Source organism: Tenrec ecaudatus, chromosome 1 (assembly GCF_050624435.1).
Source record: "Tenrec ecaudatus isolate mTenEca1 chromosome 1, mTenEca1.hap1, whole genome shotgun sequence".
NCBI classification, from domain to species: Eukaryota; Metazoa; Chordata; class Mammalia; order Afrosoricida; family Tenrecidae; genus Tenrec; species Tenrec ecaudatus.
Genome location: NC_134530.1, coordinates 27,844,382 through 27,856,539, shown reverse-complemented (window position 1 = coordinate 27,856,539; position 12,158 = coordinate 27,844,382).

The window sequence follows — 12,158 nt, the reverse complement described above, 5'->3', positions numbered from 1 at the left end:
TCTCTCTCTCTCTTCCTGCAGCTTGGCAGAAAATATGACTCCCCCACCCACCCACTGCTGTCAGGGCAAGCCATCCCTGAAAACATCATTGTGGGTCTGGTAGGCGCCATTATACAGTGATAATAAGTAAAGATCATAGTAAAGTCATAGAGAGCATGAGAGATAGAAGAGAAGTATTGAAATAAATGGAGTCAGACACAATTCAAGGTAGCATGCTCACCTCAGCCCTGCTTGATGGTCCATGTGGAAGGAGAGAGCAATATTTAATGCTAGCCCAGGCTTTTATCTTCTCTGGGGACATGCAAGCCCCCTAATTACAGGTGAGGACATACTTCACAGGAAGGGGCTGTGCTATAGATTATACAGTAACGAGAGGGGGTGGTCTAGGGACATACATGCAATAGGAAGAGGAGGGATTGGGGGTATACATGTGACAAGATGGGTGGATCCTAGAGTCAGGATGGCAGCCTAACCTTGGTCATCCTTGGCTGGGTTTGACCTCTCTGGGGTCTCCTACAAGGAAACAGGCAACTACTATCCTTATCAGAAGGAAGTGGGCCCTATTTGTTGTGGGATAAACAGTGTTGTCTGTTTGCTCTAGATGGCTGATAGCTCTCAGGGAGAATAACCCCTGACCTACTCCTGATGACCTCCAAGTATATAGTCATTCACAAGCAGCTAAGTTTGGCACATATTTGGGGGAGACAGCTTGGGAGAAATCCTTCTGTCCCACCCACCGCCAATGTCGTTTTTGGACAGACATGGAAGGTACCATGAAACACACAGAACTTCTCTACTTGAACAACCCCAGCTCAGACAATCTGGCTGAGGCAGGACTTCTTGAGACGTGGAGTAGACTACAAGACATCATTGACTCAGCCGCAGGCCTTGAGGACCCACTTGAAGAAGCGCAGGCATATCCTCAGAGAACGGCATTTTGCCACGAAGTTGCTCAACGCTGGGAGGATTACATTTTGATATAGAAGATCATCTGTTTTTATTCTGAGAGACTTTCAAGAATACGATCATCTCTCTTTAAGCTCCTGGCAATATTGTAGGAGAGGCTGGGTAATACATTACTTCCGTGCGAAGTTGCTATAATAATGTACTCGAATGTTAATACTTTGGAAGCTTTCAGGAAACTTCTGCAATTATGGTGAAAACAATTGCTGCAATTTCTACAGAGAGCCCAGCTGCCGGGGACAAGAGAACATTTCCAAACATCTCTTCCAACACCTGTGTTTATTTTTAAATGCATATATGTTTTCGCTAGGGAGTAAGGGCACAGAAGGAAACACATCAGCAGAGAGGATTTGCAGGGAATCAGAATCAGACTGTTTGACAGTTGCCCACCACATCAAACCTTGTAAGCAAATATCAATTAGAAGCTAATTATTTATCAGAGGGTAGAAATGCAACAGCAGCGAGACCATAGCTGGATAATTATAAACACATCAACAAGAAGACTCTTCCCTGGTTGGCAAAAACACGGGGAAAGCCGTGTGATTCAACTGACCCACATTGCGTTCAAGGACAAGAGGGCACTGCAAATAAGGACAGGTGTGAGCCCATCTGACCATTTGATTGGCAGTGCCAGTAGGGGACCCTCAGTGACTCCCAATTTCCAGGTGAACACAGCACTTCTTGCGGGCTATTCCTAGCATCACTGCGTGAGAGAATTAGACGGAATCTTAGCCAGAAGCTGGCATCCGCCAAGAGTGTTCACCTGATCTTGCAGCATCTCACCTTTCTTGTCAGGTGTTAGATTTTCCTTTCAATTGAATGGGAGGACGGTAGGTACCCTAAATCCCTTAGATAAACTTGGGAAAGCTGCCAGGGGCAAGACCCCTCTTGTCACTTCTAAATCCATCCAGGTGACAGTGCCCTACCTGGGGGTACAGAGGTGCTAGTTGGAACAGGAGGCACAATCCCAGGGCCGGCTGTGTTGAAAGAAACCCAGCCAGAGTGCTCCTCCGAGGCAAGAATGGTGAGACGTAGTCTTACATACTTTGGGCATGTTGTCAGGAGAGACCGGTCCCTGGAGAAGGATGTTTAGTAAGTTGAGTGGCAGAGAAAAAGAGGCCGACTCTCAAGGAGGTGGGTGGTCAACATGACTGCCACAATGGGCTCAAGCACAGGAACCATTGTGAGGATGGTGCCTGACTGGACGATGTTTCCTTCTGTTGGGCATCAGGTCGCTGTGGGTCAGAAGCAACCCGCTGGCACCTAACACCAACAGCAACCTCCCAGACAGCCTGGGCTCCCTTTTCTCTGAGGACACAAGACACGGCGTAAGCAATGAACCAGTCCTCCTGAAGGCAAATCTCAGCCCTTCCCAACCTGAGTTACCACTTTGGTTTTCTCATCATTTTTTTAAAAAAGAGACAGAGACAGAGGTAAGGGGAAATGATTATTTTACATTCATCCTTGGATTCTTAAAAATGTCTTATGAATGATGGCTGCTTCGGTTCCAGGGTTGCCATGAAACAAACAAAAACACGCATGTGGATGGTCTCACAGTTTCAGCTGCTGTAAGCCCAAAGCTCCTCAGGGACACATTCCATCCTCGTTGGTATTCCCAGGAGTTTCTTAGCGTTGATTGGTAGTCCTCAAAGTTCCTTGCCATCTGCCTTCTGTTTCGATGTCTATTCTCAAAAAGGTGATGAGGTTTAGGACCTCATCAACACCACAAAGTCAAAACAAGCAAACAATCCCATTGCCATTGAGTAGTGACGTAGAGTGTGTCCTCCATTGTCTACTATGCCTGTGGCATAGAGTCCAGCGGCTCTGTGGGGTTCCTTTTTCCCCAGAAAGCAGCTGAGAGCTTCTGGACTGCTGATCTTTCCATTAGCAACCCATCCCTTGACCCACTGTGCCCTCAAGGCACTTGACCACAACAAAAGGCAGCTTGTGTTTTGCAGCAGGGTCACATCCACAGGGACAGGGACCAAGGCTTCGACACAAATTTTGAGGGGATACAATCCAATGCATCGCAATGTCGTGCACACAGGACATAGCTATACAAATTGAACAAGAGGAACAAAATGCTCACGTCTCAGTCAACGAAGCATCTCCATATGTGTGTAGGCTCCTCCCTGCCATATCTCTGCGGCACTCTCGGAAGCCCACGGTATCCTGCCTTTTGTATGCCTCGCCTCTGTCTTTTCTTACACATTAATGCATATGAATGAATCTCTAAGCAATTTGTGGTTTCAGTTTGCAAGTTTCGGAATCATATAAGATGAACTCATATTTTTCACTGAACACTTTATAATATCTTAAAAGTTTTGTCAGGGAATAATTTCAAACTTGGAGGAAAGTTTCAAGAATTAAAATGACTCCCTTGTAGTCTTTTCCCAGACTCACCAATGTTTTACGGCTGCCATAGTCTCTTGATATCTCCATCTGGTGCTGCCTAAACAAACATCCCCCAAGTATATGACTTTAAAGACCAGAAATTGTTTGCTCACTGTTCAGGAGGCTGGAAGTCTGAACCCTGAGCTGAGCTCTGGAGGGAGGTCCTCCACTGTCTGTTAATGTGTCTCATGTGACCATTTGTCTTCAAGTCCTTCCAACCCATAGCAACCCTGTGCACAACCGGCTGAAGCACTGCCTGGTCCTGCACCGTCCTCATAGTCCCGTTATGTCTGAACCCCTTACTGCAGCCGCTGCGCCAGCTCGCTGAAGGGCTTTCTCGCTTTTGCTGCCTCTCTGCTCTACCAAGCGTGGTGTCCTTCTCCAGGGCCTGATCTCTCCTGGTAAAATGCTCAAAGGAGGGGAGATGAAATCATGCCATCCTTGCTTCTAAGGAGCATTCTGGGTGTACTTTTACCAAGGCAGATTTGTTTGTTCCTTTGGCAGTCCATGATTTTCATCCTTGGCATTCCTAGACATGCAAATACCTCTACTATGTGTGACGGTCTCCACATGGGCCCTTTCTTCCTCTGTGAATGTTTCTGAGTCAAGTCTGCTCTTTTGTTGACTCAGAAGTGATTGGGTTAAGATCCCTTCTTATCTGACATCACCTGATTAGCATAGTCAAAGAAACACTGTGTTTCCAATTAGTGCACTATTTATAAGGACAGGAGTTAGGGTTTCAACACGTATTTTTGGAGAGACACAATTCAGTTGATAACTAACTATATATAATAAGCCTGAGAAAGTCAAAATCTGTGTAAAGCAGAAATTGTCAGAGAAGGGAAGATTAAATATTTATGACTCAAATGAGTGTGTTGAGCCTGGTAGTCTAGAGAAACAAATCCAGTGACACACATCTATGTATATGAAAGACTATTATATCAAGAAGTAATTATATATCAAGGAGGCATACCAGCCCAGTTCAACTCAAGTCCGTAAGTCCAAGGCTAGTCCACAAGTCCCTTTTCAGATTCACAGAGCAAGAGATGATGCAAAAAGATGATGAGGAATGCAGGAAGATCCCAGGCCGGTGGATGCAGAGACAAGCGGATCCAGTTGGAAACAAGGCAGGGCAGTAACAGCTCTCGGGTTTAGGCAGCCCATTTGGGGCTTTCCTTTGGAGCCGGCACAGAAGCCCTGGAGGCAGGAAGACAAAGTGGCACAGAGAGGGAGAGAGAGAGAGAGCAGTTCCCAGACTCCCTCGCTCTTATGTAAAAGGTCACACCCCCAAGGAGATGTCATCAAGCTATCACTTGATTGATAGGTTTGACCCCACCCCTAATGACGAGTGTCTAGCTGGCATGAAACCATCCAACTACCACCTCGAGGAATAGGAAAGTGGCACAGTGCACCGGGCAAAGGTAAAAATTCCTTAAAACAAACCTGTCCCATCCAATTCTGACTCTCATAGATTTCACAGTGTGTGTATGTATGGGTGTGTGTGTCTGTGTCGTTTTATACACATGTTCTCATTGTTGCTAAGTGACATGGAGTCTGTACCAACTTACACAAACTTATGTATAGTGGAACAAACCGTCGCCTTCTCCGGAACCATCTCACAATGATGGCTTAAACACTCAGCTGCCAACAGGAATGGTCAGCATGCCACCACTCCGCGGGAGAGAGACAGCAGTCAGCGTCCGTAGCAACCGCAGCCTAGGAACCATATGGGGCAGGTGCACTCTGTCCTGAACTCTCTCTGAGTCTGAATCAGCTCAAAGGTCCGCAAGGACCACTGAAAAGCCTCCAGACTTTTTCCATGCCTCCTCCCACTTTAAACGTACATTTCCTTCATCCCTGGGGAGATCCTGCCACTCAAAAACAAAAGCATATCTTCTCATCCAGTCAACCCAACCATGCGCATACATAGTTTTGAAATCTCTTCTCGCTCGAAAATCGCTCAAACTCACTATCATCAAGCCAAGTCTGACTCATAGTAATGTTATCAGGGAGGGTAGAGCTGCCCTGTGGGTTTCGCAGGCTGTGAATCTGGATGGGTGAGGAAAGCAAGCCTCATGGAGCCCACGGAGTGCTAAGAGTTCCACTGTGACCTTGTAGTTAGCTGTCCAACCGGCGACCCACGTGACACGGTGAAGGGGAGTTTGCTGTTCTTTCGCTGAACTGAGCATATACCGTCAAGGTTTTCTATGTACCGTTCCACTTCCCCTTCACTGCCAGTATCTTATTCATTGGAAAGACACCCGAATTCATTTGTTTCTTTCTTGCATTCAATTCTAGAGTTGTTGTCAGGCTTGGGTTTTTCTGCCCTCTCATCCTTATTGATTTTTTATGCTAATTTTACACCCGGTTACCTTCCTGAATGCTTTCATTGTGTTGAATTACTTTCATCATCAATTCTCTGAGGTTTAACAGAGATACTTTCATCACATCTGAAAATGGTGAACTCTTCTAGCATTCTTGAACTCCACTTGTTCTCCGGGGAGCCCTGGTGGCAGCGTGGTTATGAGTTGGGCTGCTAACCATCTGCAAGGTCAGCAGTTGGAAACCACCAGTCGCTCCATTGGGGACATACGGGTCTTCTGCTCCCATAAAGAGTTAGCAATCTCAGAAACTCACGGGGGCAGTTCTAATCTGTCCTATAAGGTCGTATGGGGCAGGACTGATTCCATGGCCGTGAGTTTGGTGTGTTGAGTTCTTCTCTCTTATCTAAAGACAAGAGCTGACACTCAGAGAAATCTAAAATGTCGGTGGAAATGTGGAAGCCCTCACCTTGAACATGGTTTTTCTTCCATTCACCCAGCATTTTTTCGTGCTGGTTGATTTCTCTTGGGGAGTCCCTGGATACTGGATTACAGCAAAGCCAACCATGAGCGGCTGCCACCATGGGCTGAAACATAGTAATGATTCTGAGGCTGGCACTGGATTGGGCATGGGTTGGTTTTGCTGAAGGTAGAGCAGCTATGAGTCAGAATCTCCTCAAAGGCACCTGACAAACACACCAAAGAATGGAGGCAGCTTCTCATGCACCAGGAAATGCCGACTGGATTGAATTTATAAAGCTTTTGGTAATAATGTCTTCTCATGTGAACAACATATTTAACGTAGCAGAAATTTGAACCTTTACCAGTGTGCCAGGCATAGCTCACCATAGCTTGAATTTTACTTTCTTACGCACTAATGAAGTGAAGTGTCTGTTCAAAGTGTAGATCACTGGATTTCCTCTTCTAGAAAATTCCACTTCAGATCTGTAATTCCAAAAACTTCCTTGGAGTTCACTACCTAGTTTAAATTCTCTTCCTTTGGTGGAAGATACAAGGGACTAATATCTTCTCCCACTCGATGGCTTGATTTTCACCGGAAGGTGTCTTCTGATGAACGTGTGTTCTGAATTTTGATGTAGTTAAGAAGGATTTGGATTTTTACCAATAGTAAACCAACTCTATGACCTTTGAGCCTCTTCTCATAGGGACGCTATGAGACGGAGTAGACCTGCCACGTGGGATTTCCACCTCTGCAATCTCTATAGAAGCAACTGCCACGTCTTTCTCCAACAGAGTGACTGGTGGCTCTGAACCACTGATCTTTTATTTAACAGCCAAGTGCTTAACTACGGTGTCACCAGGACTCTATTCTCTTTCATGACTGCATTAACTTTCATATGCCATAGAAGTACTGCAACAACGACATGGGGGCAGCACCTGATCTCTAACTTCACAAGTGGTAAAGAGGAGAAGTGTCTTTAGCATCAGACGAAGGCTTATTCTTGAGATGGAGGTCATGCATGGCTCCATCATGCAATATCTTAAGCAATTCTTACCAAATCTATCCCTCTCACAGCCCTGTGCACTTCTCTGCTGCGTTTGATAATTCATTACAATGCCACACAGACCTCACAGATAGTACTCACAGTTATGGGACTTATTAGGGAGGTAATGCATTACAATTCAGGATCAGGAACACACAGGATACAGTTCCGCAGTCAAAGCAAGCTCCTCTCAGCCAAGTTGGCAATCGTGACTCTCTTTGAGTCCACAGCCTTATCCCCACACTGCTCACACCAGTGGTACAAAGCCCTCTTAATTCTGCTAATACAGGCTGATTCACTAGCAAGGCTCTGCCCTGAAATCATTCAGCATTCCCACATTTTGAGGAGCAAACCATGCTGGTTATCTGGTTCTATTGTCTTCTGCCACCTCCACTTCTTTGCCCCTGCTTCACTCTGTCTCTCATCATGTCTGTTGTCATAATTCTTTGACTTCTGGATCAAGGAGGTTCAGCATAGGGGTCATGGCTCCAAATAATTCATTCGGCTCATAAATGGCTCTTGATGATTGTGAGATTCTTCCATTTCTATTCTGGGATTAGGTTTATTTTAAACCTAGCTGGATGGCGAAACTGACCACTCTGGATGTTAGAGTTTCATACATCTTATTTGCATGTTCCCTTTCCACTTATACCCATTGCTACAAACTATCCGTCCCCTTAGTGGACCACAAACACCTCACAAGGGCATACTGCTATCCAGTCATTCGTCATGGTTTGCTCATGGAAACAGCTCACAGAAGCAAAGACTCACGGATGCAGCAGTCAACAGATCTAACAATGCACTGCATGGGTAAATCTGGTCCACAGGACTCTTTCAAGTGTTGAAGAGAAAAGATGTCTATTTGAAGTCTAAAGTATACCTGACCCAAGCCATGGTATTTTCAATCACCTCCTACATAGGTGAAAGTTAGATATTGAAAAAGGAAGACAAGAGAAAAAAATGATCCACTTTAATTATGGTACTGGTGAAGAATATTGGAGGTCCATGGACTATCCAAAAGAGCAAGCAAACCCATCTTTGACAAACTACGATCAGAAAGCACCTTAGAAGGGAGGATGGTGAATTTTGTCTCATGTGCTTTGAGCATGCGATCAGGAAAGACCAGGCCTTAGGAAATGCATCATGCTTAGTAACAGAGAGGGGCAGTGAAAGAAAAGAGAGACCTGGACAGGTGGCTGCAACAATTGTGAGGGTGGCATAGGACTGGACAATTCGGTTGTCTGTAGGGCTACTATGAGTTGGAACCAACGCAATGACACCTCACACCATAACAAAACCCAGTCCTTTGGTAGCGCTTTCAAAGAATATCACTAGAAGGGCCATGTCAAGTAATTCACTGCATGCACCTACTATAAGGTCATACAGATATTTTACTAGTGTCTTCGAATGGTTTCATTGCTTTCTCAATAGATTTTAAAATGTAGACAACTTTCTATTTAAGAAAAATAAATAAAAATCGATTTGAGATTGATATCAATACTGGATAAGCCAATAGTCACTAGAGAAAGTGAACCAATTGTCAGAAATCTTTCTCCCCCATCCAGAAGGCACAAACGTGATTTAATTTATAATAAATCATTAATGAACCAAGAAATGAATAATCTCAAACTTTAGCATAAAATCAAGGTGTCTTAGAGAGGACAGGAAGAGAGAAAACTATCTACCTTATTGTATACAAGATTTATATAAACCCGAAGATGAAATTGACAAATCTAGTAAAAGAAAACTGCTGATAATTTCAAATATAAGTATAGATAAATATAGATATAAGTGTATTTATATCTATAAAAACTATGTAAAAATAGAAATATTTTAAAATATGTTAGTTAACCAAGTGCAGGATTTTATGTTTAATATTATACTTCATGGCAAACAAAATTATGCCTGCAGGTAAGAATGCTTCAACATCCAGACTATATCCATTCAACATCCAGAAATCTTTTAATACGACTGCTATCGGCACTGAAAGATGAAAATGCATCCCAGAGGTTGTAGTTTACTGATAAACACCGAAAATGATATGTGAAAACAAAAATGAGAAGTCTATCTACCTCCCAGATTAGTGAAAACTGCAAAAAAGATTATAAAATTTTAACTAAAACAATGTGTTACATAGCAGCACAATCAACATTCAGGGAAGCAGAGGTCAAGAAATCAAATGATGTATCGCCTTGAGTACATCTGCTTCCATAGAGATTTGTCACCTCAGAAAATCGATGGAGCAATAGGACTCTGTCCTATATGGTCACTGTGTGTTGGAATAGACTCAGCCAAAGTGGGTTGTTTTTGGTTTTTTGAGTGGTAGCTCAGTGGTAGAATTGTCATCTGCCATGAGGGACACTTGGTTTCAATTTCCAACCCATGCACCTGGTGTAACCACCTCCCACCTGTCACACTGGTGTGCATGTGGCTGTGAGTCCGAAGAGCTTTCAGCAGAGCTTGGCGACAAAGACAGACTAGGGAGGAAGGCGGAACGTTCTATGGGCCCCAGCCGTCCGATCCGAAAACCATGATGAGGTTGGCCAGATAGCGGACAAGTTTTCATTCAATTATGCCTGGGTCGACTGTAAGCGAGGGGCCAGCTAATGACAGAGAAGCAAGCCCCAAAGTCGGCATCCTTATTTGTAAAAGTCATGCGAGCTGGTATCTGGATTAAGCAAATGTTTCCGTTGCAAAGGCGTCTGAGACAAGAGGCTGATGAATATTCTGCTGGGCCAGATTTTAAGACGTGCACGAAACCAAGGAAGCCCGTTCACGTGCTCTTACTTTGTCAATCACTGAGCATGCTTCCCTTTCAGAATGCAGCTTCCATGGAATTAAACTGAGCACCGTAAAATGATGTCTCTAATTACGTCTTGTGTGTGTCCGTGCTGTAGGTGGACTTAGGCCTGTGGTGTGACGCAGGGGAGCTGCAGGCAGGAGCCCAAGGCAGTGAGTATCTAGGTCACGTGCAAAGTACTTTGCTTGCTCAACTCAAATGCTCAGGTGGACCTGGCTCTGCAGTGAGGAGGTCTGCAGACCCTGCCAGGAGCATGGTGGTGATGGACATTGGGAAGCAAACTCAGACTCTGCCATCTCTGAGACAGGGTTTCACCAGAGGAAGCCAGCCTACCTCCCTCTGGGTGGCATTGCTCTCTCTTCCAGTGGCCTCTTGTATCTGTTGCCACACACTCTGTATCAGTCAGGGTTCTCCAGAGAAACAGAAGGGAAGAGAAAGGAGGAGTAGGAGGAGGAAGAGATAAACAGAGAGAGACAGAGGAAGAGAAAAGAAGAGAGGATGAGGAATTTATCTTAAAGAATTGACTCACAGGATTGTGGGCACCATGAAGTTCAAAATCTTTAGGTCAGATGATGCTCTGGAAGTTCCAGTGTTGGACCTACACGTAATTACAGCCTCTGAGTGGAATCTTTCCCTTCACTGAAACCTCAGGTTTTGTTCTTGACCTTCAACTGATTGGACAAGGTCCACACCCATCCTGCCAGATGTTCTCCTTAGAGCAGTGGTTCTCAACCTTCTGAATCCCGCGACCCTTTCACACAGCTCCTCTTGTTGTGGTAACCCCCCCCCCAACCATAAAATTATTCTCATTGCTACTTTCATTTTGCTACTGTTATGAATTGGGCGACCCCTGTGAAATGGTGGCTTAACTCCCAAAGGGGCCGCGACCCACAGGTTAAGAACCACTGCCTTAGAGCCTCCTGACTGCAAATGTTCACCACATTATCCACACCCTCACCGCGGTCTCTCGGCTCACATGTGACGAACAACTGGGCCCCGTATCCCTGCCATGCCGACACCTAACACTAGCCCTCACACATCCGATCACCCACTAGAAGTGTTGCGTCTCTGGACTATCTTTCCTCATGGGGAAAGGCACATACATATAATGAAAAGATGCCTCTGGCTTTTTAAAAAATTATTTTATTGGAGCTCATACAACCCTTATCACAATCCATCCATTGTGTCAAGCACTTTTGTACATTTGTTTTCCTCATCGTTCTCAAAACAGTTGCTCTCTACTAGAGCCCTTGGTATCCGATCCTCATTTTTCCCCTCCCTGCCTCCCATGAACCCTTGATAATTTATAAATTATTATTTTGTCATATCTTACACCATCCGAAGTCGCCCTTCCCCCATTTCTCCACTGTCTGTCCACCAGCGAGGAGGTCATATGTAGATCCTTATAATCTGTGCCCCCTTTCTCCCTCACCTTCCCTCCACCCTCCCAGTATCGCCACTCTCACCACGGATCCTGAGGGGTTCATCTGTCCTGGATTCCCTGTGTTTCTAGTTCCTATCAGTACCAGTGTGCATCCTCTGGTCCAGCCGGATTTGTAAGGTAGAATTGGGATCATGATAGTGTGGGGGGAGGGAGGGAAGCATTCAAGAACTAGAGGAAAATTGTATTTTTCATCATTGCTACACTGCACCCTGACTGGTTTGTCTCCTCCCCATGGCCCTTCTGCAAGGGGATGTCCAATTTCCCACAGATGGGCCCTGGGTCTCACTCCACACTCCCCCTCATTCACAATGCTATGATTTTGGGGGGATCTTTGATGTCTGATACCTGATCCCTTAGATGCCTTGTGATCTCACAGGCTGGTGTGTTTCTTCCATGTGGGCTTTGTTGCTTCTCAGCTAGATGGCTGCCTGTCTACCTTCAATCCCTTAAGACCCCAAATGCTGTATCTTTAGATAGTCAGGCACCATCAGCTTTCTTCACCACATTTGCTTATGCACCCGCGTTGTCTTCAGCGATCATGCCAGAAAAGTGAATAAAAAAGATGTCTGGTTTGCACATTCACATTTTCCCTTAATTTTTAAAAAATAAGTGGGGAACAGTCACACCCATTGCTGTGGAGTAGACTAGTGTCATCTTGACCCATCTCTGAGTACAGAACTGTGATCCGTAGTGTTTTTATGGCTGTATTATTTGGGGGGAGAAAATCCCAG